Here is a 25393-nt window from a genome sequence, read left to right as displayed (position 1 = left end):
AAAAATGGCCATCTTACCAAAAGTAATCTACAGATTCAATGCATCCCTATCAAAATACCAACACAATATTTTACAGAACTGGAAAGATTAAGTCCCAAATTCACATGGAAAAACAAAAACTCAGGATAACTAAAACAATCCTGTACAATAAAAGTTCTACCAGAGGAATCTCCATCCCTGATCTCAAATTGTACTATAGAGCAACAGTAATAAAAATGGCATGGTAGTGGCATAGAAATAGGCCAGTTGACCAATGGAATTGAATTGAAGACCCAGAAATAAATCTACACACCTATGGTCATTTGATTTTTGACAAAGAAGCCAAAACCATACAGTGGAAGAAAGACAGCATCTTCAACAAATAGTGATGGTCTAACTGGATGTCTACTTGTAAAAGAATGCAAATAGATTCATATTTATCACCCTGTAAAAAACTAAAGTCCAAGTTGATTAAAGGCCTCAATATAAAACCAGAGAAACTAAATCTGTTAGAAGAAAAAGTGGGAAAGAGCCTACAATTCATTGGCACCAGAGACAACTTCCTGAACAGAACACAAACAGCTCAGGCTCTAAGACCAACAATTAATAGATGTGACCTTATGAAACTGAAATGCTTCTGTCAGGTGAAAGACATGGTCAACAGAAAAAAGCGACATCCTATGGATTGGGAAAAGATCTTTACCAACCTTGTATCTTCAAAAGGTCTAATATCTACAATATATAAAGAACACAAGAAATTAAACACCACCAAACCAAATAATCCAATTAAAAAATGAGGTACAGAGCTAAACAGAAAATTCTCAACAAGAGAATATCCAATGGCTGAGAAACACTTAGAGTAATGCTTACCATCACTAGATATCAGCATAATGCAAATCAAAACGACCCTGAGGTTCTGTCTTACACCTATCTGAATGGTGAAGATCAATAACACAAGTGACAATACATACTGGCAAGGATGTGGAGAAACGGAAACACTCCTCCACTGGTGGTGGGAGTGCAGACTTGTACAGCCACTTTGGAAATCAATCTGGCACTTTCTCAGGAAATTGGGACTACTTCTACCTCAAGACCCAGCCATACCACTCCGGGGAATATACACAAAAGATGTTCCACCATACAACACAGACATTTGTTCAACATGTTCTTCATAGCAGTTTTATTTGTAATAGCCAAAATCTGGAAACAACCTAGATATCCCTCAACTGAAGAATGGATCAAGAAACTATGGAACATTTACACAATGAAATACCACTCAGCTAGTAAAAACAAGGAAATCTTGAAATTTGCAGGCAAATGGATGGAACTAGAAATGATCATCCTAAGTAAGATAACCCAGACCCAAAAGAACATGCATGGTATATACTCACTTATCAGTGGATTTAGCCCAACATAGATGTACTCTGAGAGACTCCATCCAGAGGGGCATAGAGACAGTTACTGAGACTCAAAGCTGGACTCTGGGCAGAGTGGTAAGTGTTGCAGGTAAGAGTGGGCTCATAGAAGGTCTGGGAGGGAACAGAAACTCCACAGGGAGACCATAAAGGCCTGTGGATCAAGGCATAGGGGGTCTCCACAAACTGATGCTCCAGTCAAGGACAATGTATGGAGAGAACCAAGACCCCTTTCTCAGATATAGCCAAAGATCTGTGGATTCTCCACATGCAGGTAAGGGGGGATTACTGCTGAACCTGTGACATGCACTTGGGGGCCCATTACTTGGTCACTGTTCCTTGGCAAGAAAGACTAGTGGGCACACAGTGGAAGGGGATGCAGTCTACCCTGATGATAGGCTGTTCCCAGAGGTCTATGGAAGGGAAATAAGCAGAAGAGGGATGGAGGATATCAAAGGGAAGATAAGAGGGAGGGGATAAGAATCAAGAGGTAAAGTGAACAAATTATAATAAATAAAATATACACTTTAAAATTTTTGAATGGAGGAGGAGGTTGCTGCTGAGATTGATGACCAACCAAGGACCCATGTACGGTGAGGACCTAGACACTCAGCTCAGCTGAAGTACCTAGGCAGCACACTTTCCTTGCGCATTCCACAACATGGAGAGTAGAGACTACTTCTGACAAGGACTCTGGTCTCCCAATGTGGATCACTTGCCCCTGGGCTGGGTGGACTTCTCAGACCAGAGAGGAAGAGGATACAGATAGTAAAGATGAAACTTGATGAGCTGAAATCAGATATTAGGGGAGGAGGGTCCCCCTTTTGGAGGGTTAGGGGAGGGAGGGAAAGGAGATGAGGGAGGAAGAGAGAGAGCATGCAAGAGGGAGGGAGGAGGGCTGGGGTGATGAGGGAGGGGATTACAATCAGTATGTAAAAAATTTTAAACTGTAGAACAAGCAGGTAACTTGTATTACTAATCCTACTACAAGGGAATAGCTCTGAGACAGGCTGAGACATGAATGTCTATGAATAATCGATGCTTCTTATTGGTTACAGAATACATGTGACTTAAAAATAGATGCCATTCTTCATATGGAATGAATGAAAATTTACAGATGTCTTTCTTCTGCTCATGCAACGAGCAGAGAACTAGTCTCATTTTCTGTGTGCAGCTTGCATACCTCATACAATTTTGGGATGGTATAATGCTTGTAAGAAATTATGTTTTTAGAACAAAAGATCAGGACTTTGATGCTGGATCAAACCTGACAGGATACATTCTTTTCAGCATGCTGGACTCTGAACTTCCTACATCCTTCATGTTCCAGCACCAAGTGCTTCAGTTGCTGTTCTCCATCACAACAGGACAGCTCCAAGACAGCTTTGAAGAAAGCTTCTGTACTCAATTGGTCCAGCATTTCAGACTGTCACACACAAGACTTTTATTAAGTCTGGAAGTTCTTAACATTTAGAAACTAGACCACAAATGATATTCCTACCTTGTTTAGCCATTTTTCCCAATTTTATTTGGGCCCCTACAAAGGTAGTATTCTTCCCAAATCAGCCAGAAGAAATCCTAAGAGAATGACACCCCATTTCCCTTAAGGGGGGTTGGGTAGGTTTTTGGTTACTTTCTTGGGCTTTAGATATTATTTTCACTGGGAGTTGGTTATAAGTTACTACTGGTCTTACCCAGAGAGAAAATGAGGTTGGGCTCAGGAATGTCTCTCTTTTCCTTTATCATTCTTTCTTGGGTTTGGAGATGGGGCCTTAAAAGAGAGAAGGAGGAGGCGGTGGTGTATGAGAAAGATAGGACAAAAAGAGGATTGCTGAGTCAACCCCTCAACTTAAAGCCTTAACTGTGCTCACCAGGTTATTTTTAATTCATTGGTATAGAAATTTGTATATTGAAGCAAAATAAGTTTAATTTTGATACTTTGGTTTAGAATTCAAATTTAATATTATTCCTCACACATTATATATGTTTCTACTCTACTATGGGGTATTAGATCCATACCACTCAAGTAGAATACAAGGTTTACCCCCAATACTTTGAAAATGCTACTGCAGGCTGTTTAGGATAAGTAAGTTAGACTAGGATAATTGTTACTGATCAAATCATGGTCATGTCAAGTACTAGTCTATTTATATCACAAGACTATACATCCTAGATGTAACAGATAGGTATGATTCTATAGACAGATAAGGTAAAATAGTTAGGTAAGGTCTTCAAAAACCTCAGAGTCCCACAGAATATGGCATTTAAAGATGTTTATATTGACAACAAGACAGGTTAATTCCTGACAACACCCAGCCTACCTCAAAGATAATGATGAGCATCAGTGAACGTCCTCATGGAGATGGCTTCAAATATGGCAAACCAGCCAACGGGTAAAATGTCCTTGTTTCTACCACTGACAGAATTCTACCTAAAACGTGGCAAGCTTGGATGCCGGCAGAGTCAATGGCCACGTTCTGCAAAAACAAGGTAAAAAAGTCCCCAATAGTTCCTGTCTCATAAATATGTCTGTCAGATATACTGGGCCAGAGGGCTAAAGATAATGCTACAATGTTTTAGAGAGCTATGGGTGACTATTCAGGTAGCAAACTGTCTCTGTTATCTTCTCATTTGGAAAGCTACTAACCTGCACTCCTGGCATACTCAGGTAATCAAGTTTATTCCTTCTCAAGTCTCTGAGGGAGTTGAAGACCAGGTATCTTAGTTGTTTAGAGGGGTTAAGATGTTTTTAGGTCTAGATAGATGTTTTAAGTTGATAGAGACAAGATATGATATGGAGTTACATTCAGAATTTTAGACTCACCAAGATAGGAAAATATTTTCTTCAAGGTTTCCAAATACAAACAGCCAAAACAAGATGAATGTAACATAAATGTAATTCCTGATTGTTCTGTGGTTCTTCTTGCTGTATGTACTTTATGTTATATAGGTGTAATAATATAAATGTATCTGTAAAAAAAATTGAAAATTAAATAAAAGAAAGAAAAGACCTACTTAAATCCAAATTAATCATATGCCTGGGAATTACAAACATTAATGCATGGAAAATATGACTATTTCCCCTAAGAATTATTTGTACTGGTTTAACTATCTATTATAGAACAAAAATAAATAATGGAAATGAAAAAAAATATATCCTCACTTAATAATATGGTGGAGAACAATAGAGGAAGGCTCCTGATATCAGTCTCTGACCCCATACCCACAGGCATGGGTTAATGCCCAAAAAAACCCATTTGTGTACACACATACACACACACACACACACACACACACACACACACACACACACACACACATACACACACACACACACACTTACACACACACACATACACACACACACATACACACACACACACACAGAGAGAGAGAGAGAGAGAGACAGACAGACAGAGACAGAGACAGAGACAGAGACAGAGACAGAGACAGAGAGACAGAGAGAGGGATGGAAGGAGGGAGGGAGGGAGGAAGGGAGAGAGTCTATAAAATCTAAAGGTAGAATGTATATTCTTGACATTAACCTGAAGACATACATTTTTTGTGACATTCAAGTTCTAACTTGCTATGAATTACCTGGCGTGTCAGTAAGGTCCTCTGGGAAGAAGATGGTGACATAGAAAGTGCAAGAGGACAGGTGGAGGAACAGAAGAAGCCAGGCTTACAGGTGGCATACAGAAAGGTCGGTGGCCTCAAGATGAGAACAAAATTAATTCCTGGCACCCAAAGCTAGAGGTGGCTACCTGGCTTCATTATTTTCATGTAATCAAGAAGTTCATTCTTAGAAGCCAGCCCCTAAAGTAGTGCTCCATGACCACCACATCTGAGCACTGTAATTACAAAAAGGTAACATGTGGCCAATGGGGAACTAGTATTTGTAGAAAACAACTTTCTCCTACTGATGCACTTAAAACTACACAGGAAATACCAACAAGGGCATAGTGCTAAAGAGTTAGAATAAGCTGCCCAAACATGCTTCTGACCAACTGCCACAGCTTAGACTTACATCAGCTGATTTTTCTTCATACTGTTAAGGAGGCATTCTCCATCTCACGCTGTATTGAAACTGAACAAAACTCTCAGAGCAAAGATGCAAAGCAGAATTAGTCTCAACTCACTTTTACCTGAAATGTTCTTCTCAGTTTAGCAGGTTCACACACAGGCACAGCCACTGTAACTATCCTCTGGGACAGTTCCCACACTGGAATTCAAAATTTCTAACCCAATGGATAGGTGAGGACAGAACATCCAAACATTTGCACGTGAAAAGGCTCGAAATGAAAACGGCGCCGTAAAATAAATCAGTTGAAGTACTTAGTGGCAAATGCCTCACTTTCCTGTTGTGTTTACCCTTCTGACCCGACAGAACTGCAATGCAGATCCTCTCTCTGCAGTCTTGATAAGGTTATTTACACTGCATAGCCAATGAGTTTCTGGCCTGTGCAATAAATTCTCAGCTCTGAAATTTGTGTGAGAGTATAGCTGCTGTTATTGGAGGAATTAACCTTCTAAATGAGGGGCACCCTTACTGAAGCTCTGGGTTTTGATTATTCAAGAGCAACACAGGAATGCAGACAGTTTTCCTCAGATTTATAATGATCACCCTCACAAATTACCACTGACTATGAATAAGCAATAATTCTTATGAATACTGGCAACAAGAAAAGTACGCTGGCTTTAGTTTTTATATATGTATGTGTGCTGGATTGCAATATCCCATGCCATCACTGGGAAGAAATCGTGTGCATTAAGGTCTTGCTATTCAGTAGTGATCTGTATTAGGAAGTACTTAGGCTGAGGAAATCCAATATAAAGACACATAGGGAAAACAGTCTGTTGTTGAGCCATACTGCCTGCTGCTCACAGCCACCAACATGCATCTCCAGTCACCACCCCACCAAAGTATCTTTCACGATACCTGCTAAGATACAACAGGATAAGTTAGGTAGACTAGGACGTGGTCATCATGGTGACATTATTGGATGCTAATGGTCTTAATAAGTCCCTAAGTTAAGGCTCAAAACTGAATTACTTGAGATAACAGGATAAATATTTTCTCCTCACTTAAGAAAAATACCAACATAAAACTTTGCTTCTTATTTGAGGAAGTTTTTTTTTTTTAGCAAAGGAGAGCCCCTGAGGGCTGGCATAAAATTTTGTCTTCCTCTGTTTCCTTCCCCTCCAACTCATAATGAAATATGTCTCTATTTTAATACCTTGAAGGAACACACAAAAATGATTGTTCACAGGAGCTATAGCTGAGATGGATATTAGACTTTTTGCTAATAGCTTGAAAGCAAGCCCCCATCCATTTGATGACCTTTCAAGCCCATATATGAGACCCAGCAACCTAACCATCAGAGGGAGTTCTTCCCTTTCTTCTAAATGGGTACTCACAGAGTACATACTGTGCACAGCAATACAAATTCCACTACACATCACGTTGAAATTTATCAAAGTTGTACAGCTAAAATTTGCATTTTTCTGTAAATTATATCTCAAAACAGAAATGTAAACATCAATAATAGAATAGGGAAGGGAGTTGGCGGATTAAAAAATGGAACAGTAATGTAAGACTCTTGATCATTTCCGTGCTGAATGGTAAGCATGTAGAGAGCTCATCATACTATGTTATTTACATGTCACAGTTATTAAGCGCCTCATAATAAAGTGGTTTTTAAAAAGCCAGTTGCTTTGGTTGTACCATCATGCCACAGTCACAGTTCTGATTCCTGTGTGACTCATGATTAAAATCCATTTGTATCTTTGACATTTAACAGTGCAGACTGAAACATTTCATTATATAGCCCTACCCGAAGTAATGGTTTGACACTGTTTAATGTCTGAATCTTTATTTGCATAAAGAAGGAAAATTTAAAAAGCCTGCCCAGTCATCAAATATTATGCAACTGCCTCAAAAAAAAAAAATCAGTGAAACCAAATAACCCTGCATAGGGTGTGCTTCCTTTACATCACATCATCTGAACAAGGCCTATCTGGTCCTCTCATGACTGATTAAACTTTGGTATAATCTACCATTTCCTAGGTTAAGAATACTCCACTTACTATTGCAAATAACTGAGCCAAAACCCTGGTGTGTCAAACCTGAAGTCTTTCTAAGAATGCTTGCAGAGCATTAAAAATTTGCTCCTAACCCACATGAAAAAGAAATTAATCAAAACGAATGTTTCATATGGCAGGATGGAGTGTTAGTGCTCAAAATTCGTGAATGAAAGAAATAGTTAAATGATCAGAAGAATTTTCTAATAGACAAATATAAAATAAAAATGTTTTTAAAAAGCAATAACTGCTTATAAAACAGGTGTATCTTCAAAGGCTTCATACTTAGGGTTATTTTTTTAAAAACAGTTATGACAGGTCTATAAGTTTCATGGCATACTGAGATTTCAAGATAATTATAAATTGTGTGTGTGTGTGTGTGTGTGTGTGTGTGTGTGTGTGTGTGTGCTCAAATGAGATGTTGGCTTAAATCAGATATCTGGGAAAAGATGTCTTTGCTTACAACACATTTAAAACAGCCATGTGACTCCAGTTTGTAACATTTGACTATGGAAAGAATTGGTCTTTGAAAAACCTAAACTTTCAAACCTAAAATAAGACACACACACACACACACACACACACACACACACACACACACAAAGGCTGTGAAGGCTACATTAGCTTAATTCTTGTTTTTAATCTCCTCTTCACTTTCTATCTCTTCTGCACCACATCTCCTGTGCCAAATACTAAGCACTAAGAGCTTGAGAATTCAAATAATCCTAACCACTCATAACAATGACATAGCAAGGCCAAATTTGTATTAAGCACTCTCCTTGATGGTCTTCTTTTCATAGTAAAAGGAGAATGCAACCATTGTTAGCGTCAAAGGCCAAATCTAATGTAAGATTTAAGCAAAATCATCTTGTTTTACTCCTGTCATTTTTCATGATACCTAAGTCTCCAATCCCCCATTTCAAAGACAGTTAGACACATCAGTGTCCATGCAGTCTTCTCAGATGTCTTGTGGAGGTAACCTGTCAGTTAAATGAATTACATGCCTATAATTTTCAAACATTCAGAAGATTATCAGAATAAAAGCACCCTTCACACAATTGTACGGTTGTCAAGTGTTTTTTTTTTTTTCAGGACTTGAAAATCTCTATAAAGACTGCATCTAGGAATGTGATTTCAGTGTGTGTGTGTGTGTATATATATATATATACAGCTCATTACAGAGGAAGCATGCTGTAGCTAAGATGCCAGAGAGACTGGCCATATAACCTCAATTTTCTCTCACTGGCAATTTTTTGTGTGCTTTTTCCTCGAGGGTTATAGTTTGTTTTCTTCTCCTAGTCAGCTTAACAGTGAATTGTAATGAAAATTTTGCCCTAAAAATATTTAGTCTTGAGTTCAGTTGGTAGAAAACATCCAAGGAATCCAAGGTCACAGGCTCAAAGGAGTATGAAATTTATGTGGGATGAATATCAGCCCTTACTCCGGGTCACTAGCTTCATACTGGAATCTTGTACATAAAAGAGAATACTTTGAAGATTAACAAAAAATCCAAATTCTCTCAGCAGAAGTGGAAACTTTCCACTTTTACTGTTTTCATTAATTTGTCCCTGTGAGCTAATGTATTGGACTATGAAATGGGAGGAAAAGTAGGAGACATCTCCCTTTCACCCACACAGTCCAATTAGACACATGATAGAGGTATATGACAAATGATAAAACACATCATATTTTAAGGACCAAATAAGTAGTACAGACAGGAAGTAAATAAAAAGGCAAAAAAAAAAATGGAAAGAACAGCCTTTGGGGTGAATTCAGAAGAACCTTCTAGAAAGGGTGACCTGGGAGCTAACACACCTGAAGATGAAAAGGGCAGAGGGCTGTATTCTGTAGGAGGACCCTAAGACCTTTCTGTGCCAGTGAAAACACACCCAAGGCACTCCTATGTGCATGGGAGTCAAATGCTGTTTATCCCAGTTCTGCTAAGCGTATGACTCATCCTTTGGTTGAAACAGGAAACGTGAGCAGCTATGTTCAGAATAAAATTTCCTATCTAAAACCCTGCTGAGAAAAGAGCATCAGGGAAAGCCATTTAAGACAACCACTTTTCAAGTATGTCCAGCCTCCATAAAACAATATATTGTGTTACCTTAGCATAGACTCTGAAAAGATTATTTTATTAAATCATTTTCCAAATTGCAGCTTTGTACAGTGGGGGGAAAAAGATAATGAGAATGTGTGTGTGTGTGTGTCTGTGTGTGTGTGTCTGTGTGTGTGTGTGTCTGTGTGTATGGATGGATGCTATCACTGAATAACAAAAGTAATCAATAAAAAAACTCAACTTTCTGGACTAACAGTGTGTACCAAAAATAAATTGTTCCATGTTCCTTGATCTAGTAATTTCAGTTCAAAGAGTCACTACTATTTGAAACTACCCTTAAACATATTAATATGTGAGTGATCATTTATATTGCAGATTGTTGCTTTCCATTTGTTGTTTTGTTGTTGTTGTTGTTGTTGTTGTCTTTGCAAGAGAACAAGCAATCACTAAATACCTGTTGGCAAATTACATAGTAACTTTTTCTAGTACGCCTGTATGATAAACACATTCCAGACACAAATGACGTAAGTCTACGTAGTCTCACCTGTAGCTAATACACTAACATCTGGTACATAAATGAGGGGAAACGGCCATGAATGTGAAGATCTAGTGGTAGGAAGTGCTCAGTGAAAACAAGCACACATATTCCAGATTGTGTGTACCAAAAGAACACAAGGTCACCAATGAATGAAGTGAAGTGGATGAGGAGCTGGGGCGGGAAGAGGAAGAAGTAGGAACTGTTGAGTGTGATATGTACACCTGTCATCCCAGCAATCAGGAAGTTAAGGCAGGGGACAGTCAGAAGTTTGAGACAGCCCATACTATACAATGAAACCCTACCCAAACCAAAAAGAATAAAAAACTGCACACAGACCCAACTATATCCAAAAGCTCTGAAGGTCATGGTAGAGCTTTATCCTTGTGTCCTAAGTATTAGGAGAACCAGAGCAGTATTCTAAACAAATGTGACAACTTCTGCTTCCAGTTTTCCTTAAGGGACAAGAACTACATAATAATAACAGTGAAACAGCCATACAAGATCAATTGTCACTGCAGCAAGGCAAGAAGTAGATTTAGCATGGTGGTAGCAACGGTGTCGGGCCTTGGAGGAGCTGCAGAAAAGGGAAAGCATAATCAAAGTATAGCATATGAAAAATTAGATTAAAAATACAAATAACAGTAAATGTCAGAGCCAGAGAGCTGGCACAGTGCCTGAGAGCACTGGCTGCTCTTCCGGAGGACTCAGGTTCAAGTCCCAGTACCCTCATACCCTCACTATAGTTCACACCCATCAATTATTCCATCTCCACTGGATCTGATGCCCTCCGCTGGCTCCTGTAGGCACCAGGCACACATGATAGACAGACATGCAGGCAGACAAAACACCCATTAAAAAAGAAGTAATTTTTTGAAACGTGGTGAAGTAAATTACTTCTGGAAAACATTCTGGAGACAAAATGCTGGCTGTGTGACATATTCTAGTTTTATTGTCCTATCATGTATTCCTCAAAGAAGATAGAGTATAAATATAAAGTTCTAAATTGAAGTGTGTGTGTGTAGGCGTGCATGTGTGTGGCAGCAAAACTGAGGGGGAAAACAAAACACCATAAATCCAGACCAGCCATTCGAATTTGTGATTTTAAGGATTTTATTTTTGCCATATGCTTGTGATTGCTAGTAACTGTGCTTAGAGCAGGATGAAGATAAACAGTTCATGTTAAAAGCGCACAGGATAGTGTCCAGCATATTGAAGAATCACCAATGTCTTGACATTTTCCCAAGGAAGATTTAGGGAGTTTTACACAAAGAAGACAGGGTGTAAGGTCATGTTTCTTGAAGATGTATCTTTGGAAGTATTTCAATAGGAGACAGCTCAAACTACACGAGACCCTAAGTTCAATCTACAGTCCTAAAAACAACTTTAAGTAGATGTATACTGAGGTAACATATGAAGGAAAAAAGCTAGCTTGGAGATTATTGTGTTCTTCCCAGTGTTTATATTACGTATAAAAAGAAGAGCTCTCATTATCACCGTTGACAGACATGGAAGAGAGGGCTCACCTCGGGTCAAACAACGAATCAAAGGGAGAAATGAGGCCGGGCTGCAAATCAAACTTCCTAGTCTAAGCAGACTAATTCTCTAGGCTTCTTCTGCTGACATTATTCAAATACAATACGTGAATCCAGCAGTTCACATGACCTTTTTCAAATATTAAAGCTCTCTGAAACCCACTAGCTAAATAATATACCAAAGGTCAGCGAATAGAGAAAATAGTGACTCCCCCAAGTTCTAGGATTTTTTCTTCTCCTTTCAGATTTATTTTTACTAATTTTCAATTTTTTAAAAATCAAAGCTGCTATTTAAATGGCATTAAACCTTTCTGCTGCTGCTGCTGCTGCTGAATCTGCACATGTATGTGTGTATAAATTATATGTGAGTGTATTCAAATAAACACATCCTCCTTGACTGTGAATGTGATCTTTTGCATTAATTCAATAGTGCAGGAAACATTTCTAAAGAGCAATCATCACTCACTTTACCCCAATTTAGGGCAAATAAATGTTTTCACTTGGAAGCATCATACTCAGCACTAATCAGGGGTAACTTAGAGCTCATTCTCTTACCCGCTATGCTAAGAAAACTTGGCAGTCAGAGAAACAGAGACTTGAAAGACAGCACCAAACTAGAAGACTATTAAAAGGTGAGTATAAGTAACAGAGGTGTTGCAATGATGAGAATTATGAAGTGGATGCAGTGGTGAGAAGGAGGGATGCAGTGGTGGGAGGCATGGAGGGGATGCAGTGGTGGGAGGCATAGAGGAAATGCAGTGATGAGAAGCATGGAGAGGATGCAGTGGTGAGAAGCATGGAGAGGATGCAGTGGTGAGAAGCATGGAGGGGATGCAGTGGTGAGAAGCATGGAGAGGATGCAGTGGTGAGAAGCATGGAGGGGATGCAGTGGTGAGAAGCATGGAGGGGATGCAGTGGTGAGAAGCATGGAGAGGATGCAGTGGTGAGAAGCATGGAGGGGATGCAGTGGTGAGAGGCATGGAGGAGATGCAGTGGTGGGAAGCATGGAAGGGATGCAGTGGTGAGAAGCATGGAGAGGATGCAGTGGTGAGAGGCATGGAGGGGATGCAGTGGTGGGAAGCATGGAGGGGATGCAGTGGTGAGAGGCATGGAGGAGATGCAGTGGTGGGAAGCATGGAAGGGATGCAGTGGTGAGAAGCATGGAGAGGATGCAGTGGTGAGAGGCATGGAGGGGATGCAGTGGTGGGAAGCATGGAGGGGATGCAGTGGTGGGAAGCATGGAAGGGATGCAGTGGTGAGAAGCATGGAGGAGATGCAGTGGTGGGAAGCATGGAGGGGATGCAGTGGTGAGAAGCATGGAGGGGATGCAGTGGTGGGAAGCATGGAGGGGATGCAGTGGTGGGAGGCATGGAGGGGATGCAGTGGTGGGAGGCATGGAGGGGATGCAGTGGTGGGAGGCATGGAGGGGATGCAGTGGTGAGAAATATATGCTTCAGTCAGCACCACTATCTCTGAATTCAGTATCTCCCACATGCTACACTGCTGTAGTCCCAGAGGAGTTTATTACCTTCTCTCAGACTCTGTGTCTCAACAGAACTGTGCTGTATTAGCTTCTATTCACATTATTATTGTAATTTCTTCACATCAATGATAAATCTTTTCACTGTTTGTGTCTCTCAAAATCAATATGTTTTTCCATCAATATCAAGCTGTCTTTTTATCTGACATGCAGAGGAAGAAGGTACCGTCCAGTTTTATCCTGCTTGTAGCTTTTGTCGTAATTATTCCTTTGGTCCTGTGGTTAGAGAATTATTCTGCATAAAAAGTGTGTTGTTTCCTAACCCATTTGAGTTCTTTGCACTGGTAGCATCACATACAATTTAATTTACTCTGAAATATGGATCTCTAATTGTCGCTTAAATGTCTTCAAAACAGATTACACTATGAGGCTTATGAGGGAGGCTGCGTATTCAGAAGACTGCCATGTCCAGGTAATGCAATTAGCAGCAGAAGATGTTGCCAATGTTTCACAATAAATCATCAGACTTTTAAAGGTACTGAAGCATAGCATGGCTGATTCAGGCATCATGAAAGACTGCCACCAGGCTCCAACAGCTGCCTGACAAATGCCTCTACTAGGTTTTCAAGAGAAGCTATTAAACTTCCAGCAACATGTAATTCAATTAAGAGAATGGAGCTATGAATTAACAAGTAGGAAATGCAAACAAAACAACTAGTGATATCTACCTGTAAGGAAGTCATGAGCATGTATTATAAAAAAAAGCTTGTGTTGTATAAAAAAGATGTCAAGAGTCAACTCTAATTTCTGGTACTCTGAAGACTATCTGAGGAATCGCTGGACTCAAACCGTTAAGAAAGCAGGCCTCGGGTTTGAATACAGTTGGAAATTGAGATGGGCACATAGAATTGCTTTAACATGAGCTGTTGTTAATTTCTAAAGCAAATATTTGTGTTTTGTAACAGAAATGCCTTAAGAAGCGGTCTCTGTGTCTTACAATAGATGGTGTCGTCATAGACAAAGTAATGTGACATTGTTATTTTAACAGACGAGCCCAAATTTGGTGGCTGAAAACAACACAAGCTAATAACGCTAGAGTGAAACTGTCAGCAGAAATGCATTCTTTTGGTAGGCAGGAGTCCAATCTAGCAGAGCCGTTATGTCAAACAGTAGAGGAATTCTCAAATACTAGCAAAGCTCATTCCCAGGCTTTTGCTAAGATTTACTTCTGAATAAATATCTGAAGCAAACTAAATCATTATTCACAGGAGGTTTTTATGTTTACCTTTGTTGTAAAACTGATCATGTATAGAGCTAACTGAAGCATCTGTAGATAGACAGATGACTTGACTAGAGAAAACTCATGGTCTAGGTGCAGTTTAGCGGTGGGGCGCATGCTTACCATGCATGACGCTCTGAGTTCAATCCCTAAAGAAAGAAAGGAGGTAGGGAGGGAGAGCGGGAGGGAGGAAGGAAAGAAAGGGAAAGAAGAAAGAATTTAAATTCAAATTTACATTTATACTCAATGTTTATCCTCACAATTAAGGAATTTTTACATGTCTGTTCACTATACCATTCATGACTTTTCTCTTTTTTTAAATTTAAATTTATTTTTTTATTTTCTATGCTCTCCTTCGTAAATATCCTCATTGTGTCGGGGTTGGTCAAAGAAGTCACAGTGCTAACCATAATAAACTGTAAAGTACAAGTGGGTGTGGCAGTAGGAGAAGAAGTGCCTGTGTAAAATCATGGGCTATGATGATCTCCAGTTTACGACAATTGGGTAAGATGAGCCATCCTGCATGCAGCTTTCTATTTTGCAATTCCCACCATGCAAATCAATGGAGAGTGAGATCTGACTCCCACATGAACTCTGGTGCCCCTTTTCTGACCACGTCCCCTGGATGGGGAGGCCTGGTGACACTCAGAGGAAGGATAGCAGGCTACCAAGAAGAGACGCGATACCCTATGAGCATATATAGGGGGAGGAGGTCCCCCTCAGTCACAGACATAGGGGAGGGGAGAAGGGGGAAGCAGGAGAGAGGGAGGAAGAGGAGGATAGAAGGGAAGGGCTAACAATTTAGATGTAATATGAATAAATTAATAAATAAAAAATAAAGTCATCCCGATTGGTTTGGCTTGGCCTAGGCTAACAGGATAACACCCCCTGAGGAATTAAGTTACAGTCAATTATTTTTTAATTTATTTATTTATTTATTTATTCATATTACATCTCAATTTTTACCTCATCCCTTCTGTCCTCCCATTCCTTCCTCCCTCCCATTTTCCCCTTACTCCCCCTCCCCTATGACTGTGACTGAGGGCTACCTCCTCCCCCTGTATATGATCATAGGGTATAAAGTTTCTTCTTGGTAGTCTGCTATCTTTCCCCTGAGGGCCACCTGGCCTCCCAATCAAGGGGACATGGTTCTTAAATGATATAAATCTTTTGCCTTTTACTAAGATCAATTATTTTTTAAGTGAAAAACACCATCATGTGATATGATTTTATTTATATATTATGCCTAGGTAAACCTTTTTGTGTATGTGTGTGCTGTCTTTATCATCATCATCATCATCATCATCATCATCATCATCATCATCATTATACTTTATTCACATTACATCCTAATTGTTACCCCAACTGGGCATGCAAACAGCCAAAACCAATCCCTCCCTCTTCGGTCCTATTCTCCTCCCCTAGACCTTTGACAGAGAGGACCCTCCTTCCCCACTATCTGACCACAGCCTATCAGGTTTCATCACGATAGCCTGCACCTCCCCCCCCCCCCCATACTCATTTACAGGCAATTCTAATTGGCCAGTTTGTCCTGTCATCCACCATCACAGTTTGGCAGAAAGGGAGCCAAGGCTTTTTGTGTGGGAATGCTTTCAGGCTAGCTGTGGGAACCTACACTCATTATAGTCTCTCAAGCCCTGTCTTTCCTACTGTACTTACCAAAAGCAATTTTTAAAAAGAAAAAAATCTATCCTCCCAGCAATCTTTCTCAAGTAAAAACTCATCTGTTGTGGTCCTATCACTACACCATCCCATTTCTATTTTGTAAAATTTAGAAACATAGAGACTATTTAAAGAAGATAGCACTGTGTTTCAGTGAAAGGGTTTAATCACATCAGCAAGCCATGCTCAGAGACCTAGGTGATCACATCCTGAGGACCAGGGTATGATTTAGGCCAATTTTACCAGCCCTGTCTTGAAATAACTTCTGCAGAAAGCTATACCAGCAGCCAAGGGCGGCCCCTGACACTGTTAATAACATCGGTGATAAAGACACAGCATTTTAGGATGGAAATGAAAATAAAAATCTATGTCGATGAAATTTTTAAAGTTACCAATTTAAACAAAATAAGCCAGGAAATGGAAGTGTTTCAGGCGAATAATAGCTTGCTCATATTTCATGTACTTTGTTCTGAAGTAATAACACTTAGCAGTGTAATTAGCTATCAAAAATATTTTATCTGTGTACCATGAGTATTTGATATTATTGTGAGATCCTTGAGGTTTTTTTTCCTCATTTCCTGACTTCTGTGTTTAAATGTGTAACCTTAGTGCTGCATTATAGTCATGCCTTACATCAGTTATTGATGGTTTGTAAGTGAAATAGATGCCCTCGCAGGTCTTTCCTACCTCTAACTTCCGCAGATAATTTCTGCAGACACACATTTTTATGAACCAACATTACAGAGGCTCTATAAAAACATAATGGGAAACAACACAGTTCTTACAGACCGTTCGGGAGCTTGAAGGGGTTCTTCAATTTGTAACAATTACGTCGACCTGTTGGAAGGTTGTTACTTGTTTTGCTTCTTTATGTCATTACACCAACTCCACCTGACTCTGAAACCCTATTTCAACAATTAAGGCTCCGCAGCAATTTCCAACCTACCTACCAACAGCTTAAATGTAGCTTTACAAAGCCTACACCATGCTGTTGTTGCTAATAACTGCAGTAAAGGGTCGTACTGCAAGGCATGCCAATTACGACCGTGATTTCTTTTCTCTGATATTTATGATTTTCCATTGTTACAAAGTGGATGATAGACTAAGTGGGAAAAAAAAACAGTTCTAATTATATTGTTTACAGAATCGAAAGTCTAGCTTTCAAACACTAGTGGTTTATCAAAAGTTAAAAGTAATAGTAACAAATATAGCTGATGAAATAACTCAGTCCGTAAAGTCCTGGCCTCACAAACGTGAAGACCTGTGTTTGATCCCTAGAACCCAGCATTTAAAAGTCAGGCATGTGGCTTCTTCTTCCTCTCGAAAACGGCAAGTGGTGGATGATGCTGATGCATCACGAGGACTCGGAGGAGAGACCCAGGATTAGGAGGCTGCTGTGGCTTCTGCAGAGGATTTGGCAGTGGTCTTAGGGGCAGAGGGACTGAGGTAGAGGCCATGGTCGAGGCCATGGGCTTGTGGAGGTAAAGCCAAAGACAAGGAGTGGATCCCATCACGAAGCTGGGCCACCTGGAGGAGATTTATCTGTTCTCCCTGTCCACTAAGGAATCCGAGATTATTGACTTTTTCCTGGGCACATCCCTAAAGTATGAGGTTCTCAAGGTCATGCCAGTGCAGAAGCAGACACAGGCTGGCCAGCGAACTAGGTTGAAGGCTTTTGTTGCTATTGGGGACTACAATGGTCACATTGGTCTTGGTGTCAAGTGCTTCAAGGAGGTAGCCACTACTATCCAGGGGTCATCATCTTGGCCAAGCTTTCCATCGTCCCTGTGAGGAGAGGCTACTGAGGGAACAAGATTGACAAGCCACACACTGTTCCATGCAAGGTGACAGGCCACTGTGGCTCTGTTTCGGTGTGTCTCATCCCTGCTCCCAGAGGCACTGGTATTGTCTCTGATCCTCTGCCCAAGAAACTACTGATGATGGCCGGTATTGATGACTGCTACACATCAGCCAGGGGCTGTACTGCCACCCTGGGCAACTTTGCCAAGGCCACTTTTGATGCCATCTCTAAGACCTACAGCTCCCTGACACCCGACCTTTGGAAAGAAACTGTGTTCATCAAGTCTCCTTATCAGGAACTCACTGATCATCTTGTGAAAACCCACATCAGAGTCTCTGTTCAGAAGACCCAGGCTCCAACTGTGGCTACCACATAAAGGATTTTATACAAGAAAAATGAAGTGAATTAACTCTGTTTAAAAAAAAAAAGTCTGGCATGTGAATATGGTTGCAATCCCATTGCTGAGAAAGAAGAAAGACAGAGATCACTGAGAACTGATGGCTAGCCTAGCCTAGCCTACTTGTCAGCATCCAGGCTAGTGAGAGACTCTCTCAAAACACAAGGTGGATGGCCCCTGGGAAACAGTGCTCAAGATTGGTCTGGGGACTCGGCACACAGGCACACACAGTCCGCACATGAATACCCTCACACACATGTATGTGCAGTCTCACACACAGGCACCCCCAATTCACACTGATACAAACACCCAAATCCACAGCCTAGATGTGACAAGCACAGATGAATGACTTTTCCCACCCACAGTGAGGAGCAGGGGGACATTCCCCTCTCCTGCTTGCCTTGACAGCTTCACTCACACCTGCTGGTTCTGTGCAGAAAATAAACAGGATTCAAAGATCCAAATGCCTGTCAGCATCCAACACTGTTTTGGCGTTTAGTTTTTATCTTACACTAGTGAAGTTTGGATATTTGTGAGTGTTGAATCTGACATTGGAGACACCACAGATAAAATGCAAAGACATGTTTGCTAGAAGAAAAATCTTGAAAACATGGACTTTAAAAGGGCCATTGTGGTTTTATGGCACAGTAAAGTCATGAATAGGACTGCTGTTAAATACACTTCTGCCATGGTCATTGGCTTCAGCATAGTGTCTTGCAAGTTAATCAGTTCAGTCACCTGAGGAAAAAAGTGCTAACATTTTTCATATCCTGTTTTAATAATCTATAGTTCTATTTCAATTGTCAATTCTGATAACCTGTTATAGATTCCCATGATCCATATGATAGAAAGTGACAACTGAAACATAAGTTGTCTCATACCTCCATAGACATACAATGGCATGCAGTGTCTGCCCCCATTAGATCAATAGATGATGTAGATAGGTAGGTAGGTAAATGATAGATAGATAGATAGATAGATAGATAGATAGATAGATAGATAGATAGATAGTAGATAGATAGATAGATAGTCTGAGGCCACCTCGGGGTACATGAGACCACTGTTCACAAACAAGACACAACAACCACAACAAAACAAATAAGCATGTTTATCTCTGAACTCTAGAAAGTGGGTCTTATGGTGAGCTTAACCTACAGATCTACTCTGTACTTCTTCTACTCCAATTGCAAAGGAAAGGAAAACGTTGTCAAATTTAAATCCATATAAGCTTACATCTGACCCCCCCCCCTCCCTATTAACCTTTGAAACTTGAGCAAGCTCTCCAAAATTTAAAAGTACAAAATCAATCATGCATTTTTGTTCACAAATCTGTAAACCAGCCCAATGTTGGTTCATACAGCCACAAGCTCATCTGGAGCTAGAAAGCCACCCTCCAAAATGGTACACTCCCAGAGCTGGTAAGAAGGCACTGGCCGCTGCTCATACACAGCAGTTTTGCTATGTTCTCAGCTGTCTGGAATCTCAGCTCGTTTTTCAGAACACCACCGTGTTTTGAGTGTGAGTTTTCACAAGACAGAGCAGAAGCCTCAGCATATTTCATACAAGCCTCAAGTCACATCACACCGTTCTGCAATAGTCACAAATGTTATCGGTTTCCGAGCAAAGGAACATAGCGGTTCTACATCTTGGTAGGAGAAGTATCAAAGGAGGGAGGAGGAAGTGGATGACACTATTGCCGCTGTTTGGATGTAACATAAAAGGGAAAAGAAATTAAACCATAGACCCTCAATACCTGTAAATTATTTCCTCTCTGCTTTTGGAATGAGGAAGGTTTTCATAAGGGTCAGCAAATAAAATGAACCCATGTAGCCTCGACTTAAAGAACCCTTTGAAATACTTCATAAAACTTCCAGCAAGTATAGTGTATAGTATAAATTCCTGTTTTTAGCTATAGGACTCAAGATTTGAAAGTAAACCCCATAATCTTCTTACACACATACAGAAGCATAAATACATAATGTATAGACACAAACACAGGCATACATACATACATACATACATACTGACATACATACATACTGACATACAGATATATAGATACACAGGTACACAAGCAGACATCCACACACAACTCTAGTAAAATTTGAGCTCTTCGGCCTGTTTAAAATGAGCTAGGGAAGGAAATACCTATCAGCATACCAAAAGCATGTGTTAGACGGACCCTTTCTTCTCAAAGGGAAAATAACTTTTTGTGCATTTTGTTTGGGTGGGGGGGGATATTGGTATAGTCCTGGCGTATATTATTATCCTAATATCTGAGATGCCTACCCATTTTAAGAGTCCAAACTCAGCAGCCCAGGAGCGAGTGCCACTGCCACAGGAGGCACAAGGGGACAAAGGCGTTCAGATAGCAGAAAACAGTCTTTCAGATGGGGGACCTGCAGATCCTGTGGAAGCTACTAAAAATGCCAGTAATACAGAAAAACTCACAGACCAGGTGATGCAGAACCCATGAGTACTGGCAGCTTTGCAGGAACGTCTCAACAACGTCTCTCACACTCCTTCTAGCTATGTAGAAATTTAACCCAAAGGTGTCAATAGGAGAATTAGCTCTCCAAAGCAGCTGCAGGTGAGGTGTGTGCACATAGAAGCTAAGTTGTATGAGGAAGTTCATGCCCTGGAGAGGAAGCATGCAGCCCTGTACCAGCCTCTATTTGACAAGAGAAGAGAATTTATCACTGGTGACGTGGAGCCCACAGATGCAGAGTCAGCGTGGCACAGTGAGAACGAGGAAGATGGCAAGCTGGCTGGAGATACGAAGAATAAAGTAGTCATCTCTGAGAAAGAAGCAGCAACAGTGGAAGAGCTAAACCCCAAAGGCGTCCCGGAGTTCTGGCTTACCATCGTCAGAAACGTGGACATGCTTAGTGAGCTGGTGCAGGAATACGATGAGCCGATCTTGAAACCCCTGCAGGATATCAAAGTGAAGTTTTCAGACCCTGGACAGACAGCCTGTGTCTTTCTTACTGGAGTTTCACTTTGAACCCAACGACTTCTTCACCAATCCTGTCCTGACGAAAACATACAAGATGAAATCAGAGCCAGACAAGGCCGACCCGTTTTCATTTGAAGGTCCTGAAATTGTGGGCTGTGAAGAGTGTACAATAGACTGGAAGAAAGGGGGTAAAATGTCACAGTAAAAACCATCAAGAAAAATCAGAAGTACAAGGGCGGGGGCACCGTGCGAACCATCACCAAGCAAGTGCCCAATGAGTCTTTCTCCAATTTCTTCAGGCCCTTGAAATTTTCTGGAGATGGATAAATCTCTGGATGAAGATTCCAAGGTCACTTTAGCCTCTGACCTTGAAATTCGGCACTTTTTTCCATGAACGCATCGTGCCACGGGCTGCCCTCTACTTTACTGGAGAGGCCATAGAGAATGATGATGATTTTGAGGAAGGCGAAGAAGAATTGGAAGGTGATGAGGAAGGAGAAGATGAGGATGATGCTGATATTATCCCCAAGGTGTAATTTTTTGTGTTAATCATTCATGCATTTCTAGAAAGAACCCAGCCAACCAGCAGAGCGCAAGCACCAGTGAGAAGCAGCAAGCCTGTGGGGCTGCCTTGTGGATGGCTGTCAAGACCCCAGGCAGCAGGCAGGGGCCTCAGACCCTGCCAAAACAGAATTTTGTTGACAGTGCTGTGACATCTAACCATTTCCAAGAGCATAATTTCCTTCCCCCTTCCCTTCTTACTTTGCTTAACTTGTACAGTGGAGACTGGCCTGCAGCTGAGAATAGAAGATTTAGTTGTAGCACCCTGCAGCCTTAGTCCCTGAAGACCACGTGGCCTGGTTTGTGCTGGGATTGTGCCTGGGCTTGGCAGAGCCTGGTGATTCCGTGCATGAAGCCCTCCCCTACTGAAGAGGTCCCATGGTTTCCAGCTACTGAACTGTGTGGGAAGCTGCTGCAGCTGCTGTGCCCTAGTCATCTCCTAAGCATTGTAGAGGAGGCTGTGCTCACCTTTAGAGCTTTTTTTTTTCTTGCGTTTTGGTTTTAGGGGTGGGTGGGTTGTGGTGCACACCTCTGAGGCCAGAGCTGTCGGGTTCACTCTTGTACTTATTTATTCAGTCGTTCTTGGGGGGCTTTGAACTTCACTGTCCTCCTCCCACTTATGAGACCACATTGCTGACTTGATCGGGAGAATGGGGCGTCAAGAGGAGTGAGGCCTGTGGAGGAATCCCTGTTGCTTCCTGTCACCAGCTGTGCTGTGTCATGCAGACCACATGTCATTGTCGCTGCTGGAGAGTGCCCGGCTGTAGCCATGGGTGCAGAAGTCCTCCCTCACTAGCAATCTCTGGAAGTAGAGGACAGCTTCAGCTTGCACTGTGCATACCAGGCCCACTACTGGGTTTAGTGATCATTTGGCGTGTGGGATATCTGAGTGTGTTGTTGGGGTCTCTGATAGCCAGGACTGCCTTGTCCTCAGTGACCAGCCATGTAGAGTGTGCTCAGCCTTACCTGATAACACATTTGTAACTGAATACAGTGGTTTCAATTTGAACAGAAGAGTTATAATATTCTATTAAAGTTGTGAAACACACACACACACACACACACACACACACACACACACACACACACACACACACGAGTCCAAACTCACCTTTCAATTGCTTCCAATTGCAACATTCCAATAATCACTTGTATGTGAGGTGTTGATCTAGACACACAGCTATGAGTAGTTGTCAGCTAAGCAGTGGATCGAAAGGTGACAAGCTCTGATGTACTAACGTCTGTGGCCCCACTACGACCACTGTGACTTTTATTAAATGTGTAGAGATGTGGATTCGTCTGGCAAACCCATGATGTGTAACCATGTGCTTTGTGTCATCTGACATGATTGGCTCTTCTCCTGAATGAGGGAGCTGGCATCCTTCACAGATGCATCAGCACATTAGATCATTAAATGAAAAAAAAAATCTACTCTTTGCTCTAAAAATCTTAGCACATGCTATTGGTGAATTTAAAGCTCACATTTCTCAGCAGAATGTGAGTATAGAGATGGGTGAACATATGGTGTTTTTATACATCCATTGATGACGTGATTATACTAACACACTTTTAATACGAGAAGTGACTTAAGGGTCGAAGTTAATTTTGGTGTAGAAGTTGGCTGAACGCTTTGAAGTTGCTTACAGTTAAGTAAAATCATGTTGTTCTCATGCAGCTACATGCTCAACCTTAAAATTATCATTGCACCAAAAAAAACACATGGCCTTATGGGTCATACATTTATTTCAGGTAGTTGGTAAAAGTTACATTTGAGTATCAAAGACATACATTTCCATTCTCTATCACATCATACGTTGGGAAAAAACCTCTGAAATCTGATAAACTTCCCAATATCACAAGGACAACATGACGGGTTAAATATTCCTCCTGGCCTGATTGGCAAAATATACCATCAGAGCCTTTTCCTAGCCTAAACTAACATGACCTTTTGTCAATGTCCACTTTACTGTACTCCATCTGTGATCGCTGATTCACAGCAAATACCTCTCTGTCGCCATTCCTTCCGTCAGCATCAGAAAATGACCACATTGAGGATTTTATCTAAGATTATAATCGTTAACACTCTGTTGCATTATCTAACAGGCTGGCAAGGAAAATGATATTAAAAGTGACCATATAAGAATTCTCTGCCCATCTGATCCTTAGGTCATATATTATAACTCAGTCCCATACTTGAATGAAGTTACAGGACCAGAAAGCTATATAAATGAATCACATTAACCTAGAACCACACAGCACCACTTCCTCTGAGTTATGTCTCAATATTCAGACTTAAATTTATATCTAAGGTACAAATGAGATGAAACATGAAGTATGCTTTCATGGTACCATAAAACAAAGGCAGAATGACTGCCTTCTGGATGATTCAGGGCTCCTACAGTGAAACATTTTTAAAATAGGAAATATAACGTTTGAATTGTGGCTTAAGGTTGCTTGTGAATAGAAATCACATGGTTTAATTAAAGGCTGTCTTTATTTAGTATTTTCAAAGAGGCCAATGGAAGTAATAGGACTAAATCCACCCACAGACACACACACACACACAAAGAAAACTATTTCTTTTATACTCTTAGTGCTAGGAAGAACTCTGGGTTAAAATGACAGGTCAACCATATGTGTTGACCATCTCTGCTCCTAGGAAATATCACTAAATTATTGACAAAGAATAATAATGTATAATATTATAAGTTATAAATGCATAACTGGCCTTCAGCTCATTAGGCATTTGACGATGCCCTTGAACTGCTAACCCGCTTTTCTCTACCTCCAAGATGCTAGCATTACAGACTTACTAATTCTTAATTTCTTGCCTGAAGAAAGGAGAATAACGCCTACAATGCTTCTGTAGATGAAGAAAAATGATCAATAAAACATTTACCATTAGTAGATGACTCCAGAAAATGTGATGTAATGCCTTGAAAACATGAGAGGAAATGATTCTCTCTCTCTCTCTCTCTCTCTCTCTCTCTCTCTCTCTCTCTCTCTCTCTCTCTGTGTGTGTGTGTGTGTGTGTGTGTGTGTGTGTGTGTGTGTGTATTTTTAAAATTGTATTTATCTACTCCCTTTACATCCTGATCTCCTGATCCTAGCAATGCCCTCTCCTCCCGGCCCCGCCTCCCTTCCTATTCTCCCCTCCTCTCCCCATCATCCTCTTTCCTGTGGCCTGGTGAGGTGGGGTGGGGGGTGATAAAAAAAACAGACAACAACAGAGTCCATCATGTCAGAGACAGCCCTAAGGGGACCCATATGAAGCCTGAGCAGCCAGTCCATCTGCTCCATCTGTGTAAAGGTCCAGCCTATGCATGGTACTTAGTTGGTGCTTCACTCTCTGCAAGCCCCTCTGGGTCATGGTTAGTTGGCTCTGTTGGTCTTCTTCTGGCCCTCCTGTCACTCCCAGGTCCTTCTATTCCTCCCATTTTCCACAAGACTCCTTATTCTTTGCCCAATGCTTTGCTATGAGCCTCAACATTTTTTTCGACCTGTTGCTGGATGGAGTATCCCTAATAGTGCCAGAGGTTGGCTTCCTCCCATGGGGTGAGTCTCAGGATGGACTAAACATTGGTTGGACATTCCTCAATCTCTGCTCCATTTTTATTCCTGCATATCTTGTA

The 25393-nt window shown here is 41.0% G+C and overlaps 1 pseudogene across 1 annotated transcript; it reads left to right on the top strand.

Moving 5' to 3' along the window:
• The first annotated feature begins 20495 nt into the window (after positions 1 to 20495).
• Positions 20496 to 22484, top strand: LOC311608908 (nucleosome assembly protein 1-like 4; annotated as a pseudogene). Its single transcript, XR_014783676.1, has 2 exons — positions 20496 to 21730; positions 21768 to 22484. The product of XR_014783676.1 is annotated as a nucleosome assembly protein 1-like 4 (transcript).
• The last annotated feature ends 2909 nt before the right edge of the window (positions 22485 to 25393 follow it).

This window comes from Acomys minous (assembly GCF_964271855.1).
Source record: "Acomys minous genome assembly, chromosome: 11".
NCBI lineage: Eukaryota > Metazoa > Chordata > Mammalia > Rodentia > Muridae > Acomys > Acomys minous.
Note: the sequence above shows the minus strand (reverse complement) of the source record. Positions and strands in the feature narration are given on the sequence as shown.